The sequence below is a fragment of the Rosa chinensis genome, chromosome 7 (genome assembly GCF_002994745.2).
Source record: "Rosa chinensis cultivar Old Blush chromosome 7, RchiOBHm-V2, whole genome shotgun sequence".
Lineage (NCBI taxonomy): Eukaryota > Viridiplantae > Streptophyta > Magnoliopsida > Rosales > Rosaceae > Rosa > Rosa chinensis.
In genome coordinates this window covers 31803574-31818550 of record NC_037094.1, presented here as the reverse complement: position 1 = coordinate 31818550, position 14977 = coordinate 31803574, and the positions used below count along the sequence as shown (strand labels likewise).

The 14977-nt window shown below is 40.0% G+C and overlaps 3 long non-coding RNA genes across 3 annotated transcripts; all 3 read right to left on the bottom strand.

Moving 5' to 3' along the window:
• Window positions 1–7093: 7093 nt before the first annotated feature.
• On the bottom strand, window positions 7094–8418 carry LOC121050856. The gene is made up of 3 exons (XR_005804213.1): window positions 8248–8418; window positions 7970–8093; window positions 7094–7486 (listed from the first exon to the last, which is right to left on the bottom strand). It is a non-coding gene; the product is annotated as an uncharacterized LOC121050856 (long non-coding RNA).
• Window positions 8419–8617: 199 nt separating this feature from the next.
• LOC121050855 lies at window positions 8618–9196 on the bottom strand. Its single transcript, XR_005804212.1, has 2 exons — window positions 8828–9196; window positions 8618–8747 (listed from the first exon to the last, which is right to left on the bottom strand). It is a non-coding gene; the product is annotated as an uncharacterized LOC121050855 (long non-coding RNA).
• Window positions 9197–9309: 113 nt separating this feature from the next.
• LOC112175358 lies at window positions 9310–10508 on the bottom strand. The gene is made up of 5 exons (XR_002926420.2): window positions 10445–10508; window positions 10232–10325; window positions 10046–10152; window positions 9462–9519; window positions 9310–9368 (listed from the first exon to the last, which is right to left on the bottom strand). It is a non-coding gene; the product is annotated as an uncharacterized LOC112175358 (long non-coding RNA).
• Window positions 10509–14977: the final 4469 nt, after the last annotated feature.

The window sequence follows — 14977 nt, the reverse complement described above, 5'->3', positions numbered from 1 at the left end:
TTCAATTGTCCTGTGCCACAGCCTTTCCCATTTTTGTTTTCTTTCCTATCCCTCTTCTTGATTTCCTTTAAGATTTTTCTTTCAATTTGCTTTTGTACAATTACCAGTCAAAATACCAAGAGATTCTTTGTTTTCTCTAGTTGTACAATAACCAATCAAAATACCAAGAGATTCTTTGTTTTCTCTATGCATTTTTGTACAATTACCAATCAAAATACTATCCAATTCCTTTCATTTTCAGCTTTTCTTTTCCTATTGTACAATTACCAAATCAAGATCAAAATCTGTAAAATGACCATTCAATCTTTTGCCTTCTGCACTTTTCTTCATTCTTCTTCTTTCCTATATTCTTCTGGGCTGAGGCTGTGGTCACTCCACTCAAGATGGGACTACTGTAGTTACTTTGCTGACCTTGGGTATCTCAGCTTGGTGGCTATTCTTCTCTCACAGTTATGCTATTAAAAGAAAGGGCAGGGTTGGTGAACTGTGGCATGTTCCATTGGCATGCAACAATTATATATGGGCCCTGCTGATATGGTGAATGTGTGCTGATAATGTGAATGTGTGTATTAAGGATGTCCATCTGTTCTGCTGAAGGTTCCACTGAAATTGTGTAAAGAAATTTGTGCCTTACCAAGAAACTGAAGACGGTAACTTGTTGGATTGGCCTCATAGGCAAAATGTTGCAATTGGTTTAGCATCTGTTTTTGATGTAATGTGGGTAGCAAAAGTGATTCATAGAGATACTGTTAATAAGTTGCTGGATGGGAATTTCATTACAAAAAGCTTGGTGATTTACTGATTTTAGATTGGCAAAGCTCATGGATCATGATAGGAGCCCTGTTTTGAGGCAGACAGCTGGAATAATGGGGTACTGATGCTTTATGCTTTGGTGGGAAAACTGATTGAAGCTGCTGGGGTTCTGCTTTCCATTGTTTTTCTTTGTTCCAACCATTATGCTTGGTACCCCAGCATATGGTTGAGGGGGGATGTTAAGGGTAATATAGGAGTATTGGTTATTTTTACTAGTGTTGGTTATTTCACTTAGTTTGCTTTAGTATATAAAGAGAATGTATGGTTGTAAAAATGTAATTAGAAATTCCAGTCACAATGTAGTCCTTAGTTTTCTTGGCGTTTTTTTTTTCCTTCCTCCTCCTTCCTTCTTCTTTCTTCTTCTTCCATGGTTGAAACTCTAGCAATTAACAAATAATACAAAAAGCATGACGGAGATCAATTTTTAGAAAAATGCATAGTAGCACCAAACAAATGTTGAAAAAATGAAAACCTACATTTTGACAGTTTCATACAAGAGGACATGGAGCCCAGACTCAAAGTAAATGGAGCAGGCTTGATTCCAGATTTTAATGCCAAATTACTAAAATTCTTAATTTTTTTGAAAAAGTTATAGCGATGTCACTAGATCAGATAACCCCAACCCGATAACCTCCACTTTAGATTCGGCAACAAGTCCTCGCTCGACCCTATTTTCCGCAGCCCCAGCAAAGACGATGTGTAACTCTTCATGTAGAACTCTTCATGCTGCAAAATCTCGACTCCATGACTTACTCTTCATGGCGCACTGAGTTGACGTCCATGTAGTCGAAGACCCTCTCAATCAAGACATTGACGTCAACAACATCGACTTGGATCACCGTTTGGTAATCTTTGAATTCTCAAAACCGTTAATGTTATGTCTAAACCCTTAATCTCATGTCTAGAATTTAAAATCAAAATATCTTATATTTATTTGAAATTAAAATTTGATTAAATATTTGAAAGACAAGATGACAATTGAATTAAAAATTTCTAATTATATATAAGTTGTTCAAGTAATCCATAATATATGTCTGACCAAAACTCTAGGTTACTTGACCTAGTTGTAATAGGGTTTTGAATTAGAAATATTCTCGGGAATATTCATAGACATCTGATTAATTGTACGATAATCTTTTCTTATACAACTCTGATTCTATGTCTTGTAATCCTCTATATAAAGAGACCCATATTATCAATGAAAGTACGACTCAATTCTCTTCCAATTTCAGTTTTCCTTAAACACGTTATCAGCACGATGCCCAAACCCTAAAACCTTATAGCCAAAACCTGAAATCTTAATATAAAACCTTGAAAACCTTTCATCCCCCGCCGCGCACCTTGAAGACCTCCACCCCAAGAGTCCAGAACAAGCAGCAGAACAACCAGAACCTCCCGGAAACCTACTGAACCGGACACCAGAATCTCCAAACCATCCGCAGCAAATATTCCACCGGTTCATTAACTTTCGGACCTCCAATTGCTACCAAATTTTACCAACAGTAGCATCTCAAACCCACAATCCGAGAACCGGAAAAACTTTCATCGGAACCGGCTTAAAAGCAAGTGAACCGGCCACCTGACTGCTGCCACACCTTGAACAGGCAGAGAGAAGAAAAGAAAAAAAAAAAGGAAAAAGGGCAGTCCAGAAGAAGTCAGTGGCCTAGAGAGAAGAAGTGAATGAGGCAGCCCGAGCCCGTGATGCAGCCCAGAAGCAGGCCCACTGCCACATCAGCAGCCTCGTCAGCAGATCCGTGCCACGTCAGCAGCTCCGGCGACAGGCTGCTGCCAACTACTTTTCAGGTGATTTTTCCTCCCACTTTTCCTGTGATTTTTCCGGCCACTTTCCGACGATTTTTTCCGGCGACTTTCCAATCACTATTTCGAGATATTTTTTTACTAAAAGTTCTCGTTTTTGAGTTTTTATTGAATTTCTTTTCTTTTTCTCGGGCACTTGCAGACTCCCTTCTTCTACCCCCCTTTCTTTATCATAGGGGAGACATAATTAAGCCGAGCTGTGGGGGTTCGTGCTCACTCCAAGCTTGGAGCTTATTGAGATCTCCAAACTTAGAGTTTGTAGAGAATTTATGATTGACCAATTACATCATTGTTTCGATCTAATCCAATACCTCTTGGAATCGGATTTCTTGGAAGTGACTACACTAAAAAATTCCTAATTTCTTGGAAGTGACTACGCTCAGAAATTTTTATTGTTTTCGTGGTAGCCTTTTTCACTCCAAAACTAACCTTTTTTCTTGTTCTCTTTTAGGATAAGTAACCTGAACAAACTGGACTTCGCTCCATTGGGAACAACTGGCTCTAGATATCACAGGTGGATTCATGATGTCCGCCAGCATCTCAAGGCCGATGGAATCCTAGATACGATTTTCGAGCCTAGCCAGGACATGGTAACTGTTGAGCAAGCTCAAGCTTTGGAAGCAAATAGAGCAGCCTTAGAGGCAAATAAGGTGAAAGCCATCATCCTAATGACTCGTCATATGGATGATTCGCTCCAATACTAGTGTATGAATGAAGAAGACCCTAGAAGGCTGTGGGTCTTACTCGAAGAAAGATTTGGCAACGTCCGTGACTCCCTGCTTCCTGACCTAAAAGTGAGATGGCATAGCCTCCGCTTCTGTGATTTCAAGTCAGTTCTTGACTACAACTCGGAAACACTTCGTAATAAAATCCTTAATGGAATTCTGTGGTAAAAAGATCACATATGCAATGTTGATTGAGAAGACTCTCTCTACCTTCCCCGTCTCTGCATTGATGGTTGCTAAGAACTATTGAATCAATGTTATTGCAGGATGGATCACAAGGTTTCATGAGCTCATTGGAGCTGTGAATGTCGCTGAAAAGCATGGCAACATCCTTCTGAAGAACTATAATTCGAGATCCGTGGAAACAGAGCATATTCCAGAATCTAATTATAGTCGCACCCCTAAGAGAGGACGCCAAGAGCGAAACACTAATCTTAGGGATACTTCTGGACGTTCTGGTCCATATAATCGCTCTACTTGGGAAGGTAACTGCCAAAATAGGCGAACACGAAGCCAAAGAGGTCAACGTAGAAAGAGAGAGGGAGGCAACGCCTTTAGCCATGTTGGTGGCACCACCAACATTAAGAGCCATCCAAATGACTCTTTCAAAGTGCCTCAATCAATGGAGTTTGAGCAAAGAGATGTATGTTCTCAATATGGAGTATCCGGTCATTGGGCACACATTTGTAGAGCTCGTGAAGAAATTGCCACTGCCTACAAAGCATATTGTGAAGCATGAGAAGCTCACTATGTGGAACAAGAAGATGATCTAGAATGAAGGGATGGAGACTACAAATCTGTCAGGGATCAATAAATTGCCAATTCTATTTTTGTCTTTATTTTTCCAAGAGATGTAATAGGCAATTGTCATATACTTTGTAGTAAATGCCATTGGTTTAGTTTTTCTTCACATAGGCTCATCCAAAATGAGTATGATGTCTAGGAAGGTTTTGAGATAAGTGGTACTTAAGCGAGCTTTGCTCCATCGACATCTCTCTGCTCACCTGGTCATACTTATTTTGGAGTTACCGAAAGAAGTCAAACGACTACTTTTGTTTTGCATTAGCTAACATTTGGATTAGATTCTCCTAATGGTTAAGAGACAATGATGTACTCCGTTGGCTTATGAATAAAATTTTGAGTTCTTTTCATTATGACTTCATTTTAATTCTGAGCATATTACTTTGTGACTACGATGGCTGGGCCATCAGTATTAATTCAAGGACATAGAATAGCGCAAGTTCCCCTTGCCAAATGGCACCTTGATTACTGTCACAGAAACTCTCTATACTCCTAGGGAAAATCGCACCTATGAATAGCCAACGAATTCTGTAGATACCTCTACTAGGAAGCTGGTTTGCTATCTCACCAAGCATGAGTAACACCCTCTTAGGGGAGCCCATAAGCTATGGTGGGGCCAACCGCGACATGCATACCATAGCCCAACATACAACCTACCCCGTGGTAGTTGGAAGAGGCCAAGACCTCGCCGGGAAGCAACCTTCCCGGCCTTGCCAAGTTACCTTCATAATATGGCTTTCTCGACTAGAATAGTGTTTTTACATCCCACATTGAAGAAAATGTAAGGGAGAGGGGTTACCTTACCTATAAAAGGGACCCCTCCTCCCACTTAAAGATCCTTCCCATTACATCTCTTGTAATCCTCTTGGGCCACAAGCCCCAAACACACTAGTTAAGCTTTCAAGTAGACGTAGTCTCCCACTAAGGTGGGAGGCGATCCACTATACTTCTTGTGTCAAGCTAACACTAACTTTTCTCTCTTTAACATTAATTAGACCCCTCGGTCACTTACGTAAACATTGGCGTCGTCTGTGGGAAGCCAACACAAAGGCTTTGTCACGTACCATGAACTTTGGCCCGTTAGCGTCAAGTCAACGCTCGGTCAACATTAAATCAGGGCTGTTCAATGCCCATCAGGGTCAGTCAACGCCTATCAGGGCCTGTCAACACTGATCAGAAATGGTCAACGCCAATTGGAAAAAAAAAAATCTACCGCTGGACTATACACCACTAGCCCTCAATGGAGCAACAACTTCAATCCCCGAGTTTCAATTTTCTGGACAGAGTTTCAACCCCCTCTGCACACCTAAAAAGCTACTCTGGGCACCCCATGGCGACTCCATCATCAGTGCACGCTGAATAATGATCATCAACTCTTCACCCTACCTTCATCTTCGCTCTGTCCGAATCTAGGATCAATCAAAGCGTGTGGATCATCTTGCAAAGTCGAACCTAGCGTCAGCGCCATGTCGGCGGCCCGTTGGCATCAATGTCATGTTTATCTTCCTCGATCAGTGACCATGACAACCGTAGCAACAAAGCCAAGCTTTTCCGCTAGCAACCAACCGCTGGCAAATCATCCGCTAGCAATCATCTGTGAAGCTTCCTCCGCTAGCCACCACCACTGGCTCCGCTAGCGCTGGCCAGAGTCCCACCAACAACTAGCCAAAGCTCCACTCCTGCTAGCCAAGTTGCACCTTCATTGGCCAAAACTCCACCTCTGCTGACAAGCTCCGCTTCCGCTGGCCAAAGCTCCGCTACTGCTAAGCAAGCCTCAGCCCAGCTTAACTAGTCTCTTCCTCCGCCCAGCTTCAAGCTTCTATCTCCGCTGAACTCTCTATGCCAGTCATCCCTGACTGAAGGATCTACAAAAGTCTGATTTTGGATAAGCTCTCATCAAATCATTTGAATGCAAATGAAGGCAAACAAACCCAATTTGAGGCAGGAGGGTCTGAGCTTATTGCCGGTAGCTGTCAAGTTGAGGTGGAGTGTCAAGAGGTCACTGGCCGGGAGACAGAACTGCCTAACACAAAGCACTTGAAGCTCGGGCCATGACTCTTGGGGCTACACGACTTTCCACTCTCTGCACCCAAAATCACCCACAGCTTCCTGTCCCTGGCGTTTAACTAATATGGGTGTGGATTCAATTGACTCTGCTAAAACAGCCATCTTCAGTTGTGGATTGGGATATCAGTTTCTGTGGCTGTCAGACGACTACAATGAAGACAGCTAAGTCTTCTGCTTAACACTCATGCCCTTATTTAACTATAAACTCAACGTCACTCCACTTTAGCACATCCCATAATAACATGCTATTGGATGCTCATAACCTTGAAACATGACTTATACTAGTTATTCATCTCGGTGCTCTATACATACATGATACACATGTCTTCCAACGCATACAGTGCCTTACACATGCCTTTGACTAATGTCACTCTTTTCTCTCCTTTTAAAGAAAAGCTCATATAGGCATATAGCTGCTACATACATATCACGACCATCTCACCTATATAATATGTCATACATAATTGACACATTTATAGTTCATGCATAGTTGCTATGCTTCATTTGTCATTACACAATGAATATAATTCTGTGTACACCTCCCAATCAAGTTGACATATATGTAATCAAATGTCATTAATGTGTGGCCAATTATTGTACAGCTTGCACACTTACAGTCCACCGTCCACTACTAGAAAAACACCATTTAAGGACACTGAAACTGTGTCCTTAAATACATACAAGGACTCTTTAAAAAAGAGTCCTCTATCCAGCAGTCATTATAAGTCTCAAACAAGGACACTGAAAACGTGTCCTCTTTTCTATATGAGGACACAGTTTGTGTGTCCTTAAGCTCTAGATGCAGTGTCCTTAAATCCATAAGAGGACACCTAAATTGCATCCTTACATCTTCTAATAGGTGTCCTCTATTCTATACTAGGACACACAAACTGTGTCCTAAAAGCTCTGAAAATGGAGTCCTTAAAACCATAAGAGGACACAAAAAATACACTCATATGTGTCCTTAAAACTAAAACAGGACACTTAAAAGAGTCATAGAGGACGTTCAAAACGTGTCCTTAAAACTTGTAAAAAACCCAAAAAAAAAATTAATTAATAATAAAAGGAAGCTTTCTCCAATTGTACACCCCTCAAAATACACCACCAAATGCAATATTAACTGAATCAAAATACACCATATGCAAACAAATTTATAAAGTATAACAAATTACAGTTCAACAATTCTAGTCAAGTAAATCAATGTCCTGCACCTTGTAGGTTTATAGTTACTTAATCTGCTTCCCAATATCTTCAATCATAACCTGATAAATATAGCACAAACCAATATCAAGTACATATTAACACTCCTGAAATTCAACAATTAGATTGAGCCAAGACTAGAATCCAACCACAGGGCTTATCAACAGGTCTTCCAACCAACAATATATAATTCAAATTAGTCTGTATTACAACGTCTAATTTCATATACAATTGCAACAGAAGTATGAAAAATAAAAATCAATTACTCAGTACTTGCAAACTACACAAACAAACTCATCAGCAACCAAAAATTAAAAGCTAATATCAAAGCATATCAAATAGACCTGCATAAGTGTAGAGAGATGACATAGAATTTATTATTCATAATATAAATGGAACATCAAATCATCTTTAGATCAAGATGAAAAGCATATCCACTTGCATTGGAAAGTGTCACTTGTAAACTTGTCAATCTATACGACTACACCTCTATGGTATACCAAAAAAAGGAAAAGAAAAAAAAAACAGAGAGACGTTGTGGGTACCTGTAAAATAGCAGGCAATGCTTCATCGTACAGTACTGTGTAAAAGGTAGAAATGTAGGTAATGCTTCATCGTACAGTACTGTGCAGACATGCAAAACTGGGACTGATTGCCAATATTCACTACCTGATACAATTGCCAAAAGGCCAAGTATTTCAATATTCAAATGAAGTCATTCTTTAAGACAGGTATATTATGCATCATGGTATCAAGTTAATGTTGCATGCCTGATCTGCTACAATACCAAAGAAAAGAAAGACAAAAACTGGAAATAACTTACCTTGAGAAGCCTTTGATACACCATCAATAGCAGCCCACATATCTCCACTGCAACATAACTACAACCAATGAGAAATGTATGTTAATACATGATGGCAACTCTCCATGAAACAATAAGTATTCATACTTTACCATTAAGATGGCAAGTCCTGACCTTTTACAACCAATGAGGAATGTGCATTACAACACTAAATTTTGAAATGACTCATTAAAGGAAAATTAAGATTTCAAGTTGCAAAGAAACAAGTAGATGAACACATTAGACAATATTTGAAGACATCAGTTATAATATAAGGCTGTAACTGGTTAAAGATAGTATTTGCTCCAGATCCTAAAAGGCCATGAAGAAGGCCTTTTTTTAATCATTTTTATGATATTAATGGAATATAAAGGACACACACACACGTAAGTATACACGATTGTAGCTTGTCTTCTCTTTGTGAAATTGCGCAGAAGGTAAACTTTAGTTTTGTTTCAAAAGGTAAACATGTCAAGGCTCACCTTGAATCATCTTTCTGATTAAGCTCAGGCACAATCACCTCCTCCTCATCAAAAACTTCTTGAAGATCGATAACCTTCACAATACTGTAAATGCAACAATACCCATTTAAATTCCACCTCTTAAATCATAGATCATTATCCTGAGATTCATCTGTTAAAAAATCCACTAACCAAAAAAAAAAAAAAACAGAGAAAAGAAAAAATTATACCCAACATCACTCACCAGGCCATGTAAAGGATGTATGACATGTAGTCTACCTCTCAAACGAGGATATATCATCTGTACCAAGGATAGATATAGAACACATGTTAAAATGTTTCTCCTACTTTCAAAATTACATTCAAAGGTTTTTAATTTCTTGGGCAGCCCATTTCAGAAACTGCTTATTTGATAAAAATAATTACCTCTCAAACATCACTTTCAGAATATTGCTCTAGTCGTTGCTTCAAACATTATTGGGTCCTGTGGAATGACAAGAGAATAAAAAAAACAATGAGACTAGCTATTACAGTTCATCTACTTGAGATTCCTAGTGAATATAAATTGATAATGAGAAAAGTTACCATGCCTTGATTAACTAACAATCTCAAGTATCAAGCTACTCATTATTAGGTTCCAATCTGTTGCACAATCAAGTCTTCATTCAAAATTCCTTCAATATCCAAATCTATATGAAATACAACCTAGAAAATGATACAGTTTGAAGATTATACCTGATAAACAGATGAGAGAAGAGGGTGCCTCTGCTCATCTTGGCAACCAAACCAGCACCTAAATAAATGAAAGCGAGAAAAATAGAAATACCAAAATCAACAGCTACATATGATAAAACGAAACACCTTCCTCAAAGAAAAATTTCAAACAAACTTGAATATACATCCAACCAATTAATTTATATATATCTAATAATGAAGAAGTTGAAGAGAAACAGAACAGCAGAATCTGAGAAACCCTTGGATAATCTTACCTGAACAGGATGAGTAGATAATCTCCCAGTTTCGATTTCGATTTGGGGTTGAGAAACAGAATCAGAAATCCCAAATTACATAGAAATCAAAAGCCCTAAATTGATATTTTCAATATTCCTACCTAATTCCATATTGCAAATGAGAAAATGAAAACATAAATAAATATCCAGATCTGAAAATATTGTCCCCGCAAAATCTCATCTTCGATGGGTGAACGAGAACGAGCTTTCAAAATCCCCAATTTCATAAAACTCGAAAGCCCAGAATTAAAGATCCTTAATTTCATAAAACTCAAAAGCCCTAAATTGATATTGGAGAGAAAAAATTACTTGATTCAAGTCTGTAGCTTTAGCGGCATAGGTCGGGAATCAGGATCCATGATGTTGGTCTAAGAGAGCCATAGGCAGACTGAGAGACTTCTAGATCTGTTCAATTACTGAATAGAAGAATAAAATTAAGGATAAAATTACTGAAACGCACACAATTAAGGATTCTGAATGAACCCTCCAGCATACCATCTGATTCAGATCTAGATAGAGAACAAAGCCACCGCCAGTCAATGCTCTTAGATCGATCCTCGTTAGAGGCAATGGAGAGAGCTCGTACATCCTGGTGAAAGAACCCGACAAAAAATCATGAACCAGTACCCATAACTATTACCCAGAACCAAACAGATTTGACGAGAAGAAGAAAAAGCCATAGACAGATTGAGAAGGAGGGATAATTACCCATCCGTGGTGAGTAAATTTGGTTTGCTCAGAGCAAAAGAATCTGAGCTCGAATTTGTTTTCTTCGACGAGGAAGAGATGCAGACGAGAGAGAGAGAGAGAGAGAGAGAGAGAGAGAGGTCAACTAAAATGATAGAGGCCAATTTTATCAGCCAACCTAAAGTGCGAATTGGTGTGGGAAAAAAAAAGTGGGAAATTTAACTTTTGGCAAAAAAAATTCGGCGGGGCAGCGAAGTATGGAGAAGTTTGCTCCTGTTTTTTCTTGTCTGTCCTCATAAGCTTATTAGGACACGTTGACAAAAATGAGTCCTTATTGGGTGTCCTTATATGTGGTTTTTCTAGTAGTGGTCTCGTGTATAGTTTGCCAGACATTGAGCATACTTGTTGACATGCATATGGTGCAAACATTTGTCTATAGTCACTGAGCTTGTCATTGTAGACATTTAATTAGCTCCATGAAATGTTTGTAGTATACATACACATCTGTCCCTTATCTCAAAAGCATGTCTGAACTATATAAAATATGGTTATGCACTTCGTAAAGTGGTAACTAGTCTTGTAAGATCTTTTCACGAGCATTCGTCATAATATAATGCCTATTGATATTCAAATCGGGCCATCTACCTCCTTTAGCCAAACACATTATCGCTCGTTGCAAATTCAGACATACTCATTTAATTGAGGCATATGTTTATAAAGTAAATAAACTTACTTTGTATATGGTGTTATATCAAATACTAATCATTTTCTTTAAGGGGAAATAATTCCCGATCACCTCTCCAATTTAATGAAATCATCATCCTTCTACTAAGATGCTTTGCCGGAGCAATTGAGCATCATGCTTGGACAACTCCAACATGATTTGGGTACTTACATCAATTTCAAACCCCAACTCACTCCAAATCGGCATAAGATAAGTAACTATATCTCAACACACGCTCTTGCAATTAGAGCTATTACCATGCCTTAACATGCTTTTAATGACTTCTAAAGCATGCTTTTAGCACATGTTATATGTTTTAGTAGCACACCTACTACACGTACATAATATTGCCATGCCAATGCCATGCTTTATATCTCAACGATCCTTAGCATGTTTACAACAACGCAAAAAAATTATTAGCAACTTTACTACTAGTATATGCTATACACATGCCATGCTTAAATCAATTTAATGTGACATTCACTTAAACAAACTATGCCACATCTAAAAGCGTGTGACTCTTATGACATAATTAAACATGCTTGGATAACAACTTACTTGGGTTACGACTTGCTTGGGTATCAAGCATGGCCACGACTTGCTTGGGCCACACCCCGCATGCTCGTATAGCGCCTATCCGCTCAACTACACCCAACTTGCTCGAACACAACCTAACTCGCTCAAACATATCCAACATGCTTTACCTAAGCTCTAGGTTCACAATGCTTCATAGCTTTCATCGAAAGCTACTCCCAAAATTTTATATGGACACCCATTACACTTGCAATTATCCGATATGCATGTCACATGGCCATAAGATCCATATATTATTACTTGCTATACTTATTTGTCATTGTTCATACAATTACAAACTTTACATATACTCTAATGTAAAGATATGGTCTAGCCTCCAGGCACCATACTTTGTCAAATTCTCCCCTTGGGAAAGAGACCTAAACTAGTCTAAGACTCCACGAGTCTATGGTCCACAACCAACCGCCAAGCGGTAAGGCAACGCCTCATAATGACAATAACGCTAGGCGGCATTGCAGTCAAGCTTTTTCTCCTCCAGGAAAGAGTAAAGGGATTGATAAACGTAGCCCACGGCAGCCATTGATCCGGCAGTTAACCCCCGATGCTTTTGTATCAAAGATTAGGTTCGCTACCTAACACCCACTGCTTATACGCAGTTCCCCTCATCAAACAATTTTCCGACCATACGGAAGTCTATAGCCAGGAATGGGGGACTCCTTGGAGGGCTTAACAGGGGCCCACCCGAAATGGCATAAGCATTCGCTCTGACAAATTCTAGATGGACAACGCACTTGCACTAGTTATTCTCGCAATATGGCACAAAGCCACGCTTTGGTATCAACCCTGAAAGAAAGCCTTCCTTGACTGGGGACTTCGGGGACTTGCACACACAGCCCAGCATAGTTAGCAACGGTTACGCTCATGCCTCAAGGCATCACCTTCGAGCTACATGTTAATGCCTCCCGGCATCCCCGACCTCTCACGCTCTTGCCTTCCCGGCATCCTCGAGCTTGACACTCATGCCTTCCAGGCAATCCCGAGCTTTCACGCTCACGCCTCCTCGGCACCCTTGAGCTTTCACACTTTTACCTTCCAGGCAATCCCGAGTTTCACACTCACGACTTCCCAACATAATACACATTAATGGAATATTAAATTCTTCTACCATTTGTCACTTGCAACAAATAAAATTCTTTTCGCGTTCCATTAATACGAGCGAAAACCAAACAAACACAAGTGTCCGCATATTCATCGTTCATGAACTACTAACACTTGCCTTCTTTGCACTCATGCAACTTACACCAAGCGTAACCTCGTCAACTCAACCTCGTTCGTTCTCTTGCGAGCACCATGCGCATCATATGCAACCCGTATACTCATTCTTGGTATGCTCAAACAACCATATGCATTTTGGAGCCTATACGTCATAAACGATCATACTCGACGACATTCACATGTATACATCAACATGTATCAGGCACCTCGTACATTTGTATATGCCAATGCATATCGGAGTAACTCACATACATTGCCCAAATACAACAAACATTCTACATATGCGTGCTTTTATCTTTGTTGTGCAGGTTAACGAGTCCCTTCTTACTTATGGAGTTCGGGGACTTGTAGGGGCTAGGCACTGTCTGGACGTCACTTATGCTTGATGACTTCATGTTTATAACTCCCTAACCAAGAAGCTCCTCTTACTTGGGGACTTCGGGGACTTGTAGATAACTCTACTAGCAAGCTAGTTTGCTATCTCACCAAGCATAAGTAACACCCTCTTAGGGGGGCCCACAAGCTATGGTGGGGCCAACTGCGCCATGCATACCGTAGGCCAACATACAACCTACCCCGTGGTAGTCGGAAGAGGCCAAGACCTCGCCGGGAAGCAACCTTCCCGGCCTTGCCAAGTTACCCTCATAATATGGCTTTCTAGACTAGAATAGTGGTTTTGCATCTCACATTGAAGAAAATGTAAGTGAGAGGGGTTCTCTTACCTATAAAAGGGACCCTTCCTCCCACTTAAACATCCATCCCATTACATCTCTTGTAATCCCCTTGGACCGAAAGGCTCAAACACACTAGTTAAGCTTTCAAGTGGACGTAGTCTCCAACTAAGGCGGGAGGCGAACCACTATACTTCTTATGTCAAGCTAACACTAACATTTCTCTCTTTAACGTTAATTAGACCCCTTGGTCACTTACATTAACAAATTCCGTGCGAAAACGCATGTAGAGAACAAAAATGAGTTCCTTAGCAATACCTCTAATGATTGCGAACAAAGGTACATCTTAGAGAAGTTTACGTGTCTATCCAGTGGACTTTATGTCACTATTTGAGCTATTAAATGCAATAAAGTTATGAGAGAAGATCTCTTGGATTTAGACACATATTGGCTTTGTCATGACAAGATAGGTCATCCTAGTCATGATATGATGGTCCGTCTACTAAAGACTTCACATGGACATCAATTCTCTCAAGCGAAACAAAGCATGAATAAAAAGTTGATTCCTAGACTAAGTGTGATCGCCGTCACTGCCTTTGGCGCTGCCACCGTCTACCACTAGCCTAGGGCTGGCACATTCCCTATCCATGATGCCATGGATGGCATCCATCATGGTGATGGCACCCTAGGTGATGCTGAAATCATCAACTTTGCTTCAAATAACATTTCAGACGCTCAGGCCCAACCAAAATCCTTATTGGTTGCTTCTAAAGCCTTTCTCTCGTTTTACAAAGCCCGTTCCTTAGGGAAATTAGGACTGAGACCATCCTATGCAAAGGATATGAAAATACTCATTCTGTTCTTACATAGAGTCCGTGGGAATTCTGTGGACTGATTTAACCAACTTGCAGACGTTTAAATATCTCATGATGTTGGTTGACATGCAAACACGCTGGTCACGTGTTTTGGCATTGTCCACCTCTAAATGCTGCGTATACTACACTCCTAGCACATATCATATGACAACGGGTTCACTCCCCGGATCATTCTATTCAGTTAATTGGACTTGATAATGCTAGAGAGTTTACATCGAAGACTTTTGATAGTTATTGCATTAGGGACTGATGTTGGACATCATATCCTCATGTACACACCCAAATGGTATAGTAGAAATGACTATGATGGTAGCCCGGATATTGGTAATGCGCAACAATCTCCTTATGTCCTTTTGGGGTGACGCAATATCGCATGCAGCTATGCTAATTAATCTATGACCCACCGCCACTCAATCTATCTCTTCGTTACAGCTAGTGACTGGTTACAAGTATTTCGTACTTACGCACATTTGAG